We start from the raw sequence: 4,632 nt of genomic DNA, 5'->3' as shown, positions 1-4,632 counted from the left end.
TCACTTCTGAGGTTAAGTTACAAAGAGGCAGAGACTTTGTCTTCCATGCCTTTTCCCTCTCCCTCTCTTCTTGCTCACTCTGAAAGATTCTATTAGTCCATTTTCATACTGCTATAAAGAAATAACCAAGACTTGGTAATTTATAAAGAAAAAGAGGTTTAATGGACTCATAGTTCCACATAGCTGGGGAGGCCTCGCAATCATAGCATAAGGCAAATGCGGAGCAAAGGCATGTCTTGCATGGCAGCAGGCAAGAGAGTGTGTGTAGGGGAACTGCCCTTTATAAAACCATCAGATCTCATGAGACTTGTTCACTACTACAAGAACAGCACAGAAAAACCCACCCCCATGATTCAGTTACCTCCCACCAGGTCCCTCCCATGACACATGGGGATTATGGGAGCTCAAATTCAAGATGAGACTTGGGTGGGGACACAGCCAAACCATATCAGAGATGCTGGCTGCCATGGTGTCAGCTGCCTTGTGGAGAGGCCCACCCGGCAAGGAGCTGAGGTTAGCCTCCAGATAATAGCCAGTGAGGAGCTACCTCCTGCTGACAACCACATAAGTGAGCTTGGAGACAGATGCTTTCCCTGTTGAGCCTTCAGATGAGACTGCAGCCCCAGCTGACACCTTGGCTGCAGCCCCCTGGGAGACTCAGAGATAGGTAGCCAGTTAAGCTGAGATAAGAAAGCTTTGTTATTTAAAACCATTAAACTTAGGAGTCATTTCTTATATAGTAATAGATAACTAAGACATCACCTATGTACTATGTTCTTGAGAAATGGAATTTCAGATTTTTCCTAAGTTAGGGAAGAATTGCCTTTTATTTATTCATTTAATTTCTACTCAGTTAGAAATTTTATGAGCTGTTCATTAAAAAATAAAAAGCTAAATGTAGCCTCTACCATTGAAATCACCTTTTTCATTTTCTACCCTGCTTATAAGCAGGACCTTAACACAGTCTCCTTGCATTTTAAGATTTTATCATTTTTTAATTCTTAAAATGAAAGAAAAAAGAAAACAAAAGTTGGAGATATTTTCTTGCATGTACTATTGATGTTCTTTATACAGAAACTAACATCTTCCCTCAATCTCAATTTCTGGCCTCTTGCTCTATCAAGTGTTGCAAAATTACATTTTTCCCTACATTACCTGGAAAGATTGTTCCTTTTCATATCTTATGCACTAGCTGTTCTGACAGAGCAATCTCTGTGAAAAATATAAAGAACCCGTTATTTGGTTAAATTAATGCTTCCATTATAATGGGTATATTATGGGATCATGACATTTTTTCTCATTCCTGCCCCACTGGGAGGCTACACTGAGCGCCACCAAACATCTCAGCCAGTTTTAGCCCTGAGTGAAAACTTTGCTCTAAGCAACCTCTGCAATATTAGCCATAGGGAGTGGTTGCTTTCTGCAAATAGAAGATAAGTTTTAAGAAGTGCTCATAAAGAAGGCTTGGAACCAGACTTTGTCTTCACATGCAAAACAACCTGGAAACCCGAGGCAACCATCCCGACAGCTCAAGCCCTCCCAAAATCTGCTTTTGCTGGAAATATCTTGATAATTTATATAAAAATACGGAGGAGTGAATTTTCCTGTGTGAGAAACAGGACACTCTGTCTGGATCCCATGACTTTACCCAGCTGCATGTGATCTCTGCAGGGAGGCTGGGTCCCCCCCTCTGCCCACAATGCCCTTTGAGGCCCTTCCCCTTCTATAAACAGCTCCCCTCCCTGCTGGCTTGATTTTCCTCGGAGCATCCATCCCTTCCTGAGAGGAGATGTTCACTGCTTCATTTGCACCTTTCTTCTGCTGGAATATAAACTCCAGGAGGGCAGGGACCGTGTCTCCTTCACATGAGAATGGCAGACTCCAAGCAGCCACATGGCATTAATGGTTGAATAAATGAACGCGTGCAGTTAATCAGGTTACTGAAAGAGAAACAAAAAGGGAACCATCTTTTTAAAAAGCCCCTGGCGGCCGGGCGCCGTGGCTCACGTCTGTAATCCCAGCACTTTGGGAGGCCGACGCGGGCGGATTACGAGGTCAAGAGATGGAGACCATCCTGGTCAACATGGTGAAACCCTGTCTCTACTAAAATACAAAAAATTAGCCGGGCGTCGTGGCGCGCGCCTGTAATCCCAGCTGAGGCAGGGGAATCTCTTGAACCCGGGAGGCGGAGGTTGCAGTGAGCTGAGATCGCGCCACTGCACTCCAGCCAGGGCGACAGAGTAAGACTCCTTCTCAAAATAATAATAATAAATAAAATAAAATACATAAAAATAAAAATAAAAAGGCCCTGGCATCGTGCACCAGCAGCCAAAGTCACTAGAATATGAGAAGACAAAACATGCAAAGAAAGTGGGAACATGGATAGAAAAAAATAAGTTCATTCTACGATGCAAGGCATTGTACCTTCATGGATTTGTTTCGAGGAGCAGTGACTGATCGTTTGGGGGTCTGTTGCTCAGTCCCCTGCACGCCAGCCCCTCCAAGAGAGTGTCGCCTCCAGTGAGACCAAGGAAGCTGGGCGCACCGTGCGGGGCTGGTGACCCCTCCCGTCTAAGCATTTTTAGAAGGCAGGGCTGGGAGCCCCCGAGACAAATGCGCGACTGAGGAAAATGCATCTCCAGGGCCCCACGAGGTGGTGATGACTTGCTGCCTGCAGGATAACGGGAAGCCTCGGCCGCTAGCGCAGCGGCCGCCCCCAGGGAAGGGACCAGAGCCCCGGGGCGAGGAGGACAGGGGCCCAGGGGAGAGGAGGATGGGGACCCCCGACAGAGGAGGACGGGGCCCCGGGGAGAGGAGAATGGAGCCCCCGGGAGAGGAGGATGGAGGCCCGAGGAGAGAAGGACGGGGGCCCCGGAGAGAGGAGGATGGGGGCCGCGCCTCGCCCCCAGGCCCCCAGGAGCGCGGGGTCCACTAGGACCCATCTGCCGCCTCCCGCCCGGCAGAGGCCGCCTGACTCGCGAGGACGGAGGAAAGCGAGGGGCTCGACATGAGCCCTCTGAGCAGTTACCCGGCTGCGTCCAACAGCCCTGGCTCCCCCTCCCACGAGACCCGGAGTCCGCTGTGGCAGGACCCAGCGCCGAGCCTGGACCGTGGCAGGCGCTGGCGTCAGTTCTCTATTGCTGCTACAAAAATGCACCACAGATGTCGTGGCTTAGGCCGTCTTACCGCTCTGGAGGTCGGAAGTCCGACGCTCAGCTCACGGAGGAAAGGCGCACTCATCGGTGTGCTTGGCCTGGACCGGCTGCGGCCCTAATACGGCGAGTGCTGCCCGGGCCTCAGCAGTGGAAAAGCACGCGGAGCCCCCGCGACCTTCCGCGCGGTCCTGATTCTCCTCCGCGGTCGGATTTAGGTTCAGCGCTTTGCCCTGACTTGCTTGCCGGCATTCCCAAGTGTCAGCACGTCCTGCCCAGTCCCTTGTCCCGACCCCAAACCTCCCCTTTCTCCTTCAGTGCCCACTGACAAAGCCAAGTCCAACCAGTTCGCAGCAGGAGCGCCCATAACCAACAAGCAGGGGTCCTGGCCTCGCACAAGTCAAAGGGCTGCTCCTGACCTCCAGGAGGACCCGGGGGCACGGCCAGGCAGCCAGACCCTTTGGACAGATGCTTAGGGTAACCTCTCTCGGATTGCGCTGACCATAAGTCAATTAAGTTGGCCACAAGAAGAAGGAATTGATTGGAAAGCAGTTACCTTGTGTCTACATGATGTCAAAACAACCGGTGGGGAACAAAAATTCTTAATATGTAATGCAATTTACAGGAGTAAGAAGGAAGTCTGATAAACAATTTCAAACACCAGTTCTTCTCCACCGAATGCCATGATTTCTTTTTCACTGAGTTCAGTGATTTTCTACCCTGCTTCCTCCCTCACCAGGTTGACAGCCTGTCACACAGCACTGTTGGATAGGAACTGAGGTGAGGAGAGGACCTGGACTCTAAGCAGCTACCCTGTGGCGTCCAAGCACCTTGGCTTCCTCTCCCACGAGATCAGGAGTCCACTGTGGCAGGGCCTAGCGCGGGAGCCTGGAATGTGGAAGGTGCTGGTGGTGTTCCCTATTGCTGCTGCAAACGTGCGCCACAGATGCAATGGCTTATAACAGCACAGATCGGCTGTCTTACAGTTCTGGAGGTCAGATGTCTGACATACACCTCACTGGCTTAAACCCAAGGTGTGGGCAGGGCTACTTTCTTCCTGGAGGCCCTGGGGTAGACAAGTAGGCCCTGTTTCCTGCTTTGTCCAGCTTTCATGGGTTGCCCACATTCCTTGGCTCATGGCACCTCCACCTTCAGAGCCAGCAATGGCCATTCAAGTCTCTCTCCCATTATATCACCTGGACCCTGACTCTTCTGCCTCCCTTTTCCACATTTAAGGACCCTTTTGATTACACTGAGCCCACCCAGATAATCTAGAATAATCTTCCTATTTTAAAGTTGGCCGACTACCAACCTTAACTCCGTCTACAACAACCTTCATTTCCCTTTGCCATGTAGCCTAACCTGTTCCCAGGTTCTGGGGATTGGGATGAGGACCACTTGGGGGCCATTATTTTGCATGCCACAATGCTCAGCGTATAAGTGTTTAGTGAGTTTTGAGTCAATAATTCTGGATCATTTA

The sequence above is a fragment of the Pan troglodytes genome, chromosome 5 (genome assembly GCF_028858775.2).
Source record: "Pan troglodytes isolate AG18354 chromosome 5, NHGRI_mPanTro3-v2.0_pri, whole genome shotgun sequence".
Lineage (NCBI taxonomy): Eukaryota > Metazoa > Chordata > Mammalia > Primates > Hominidae > Pan > Pan troglodytes.
Note: the sequence above shows the minus strand (reverse complement) of the source record.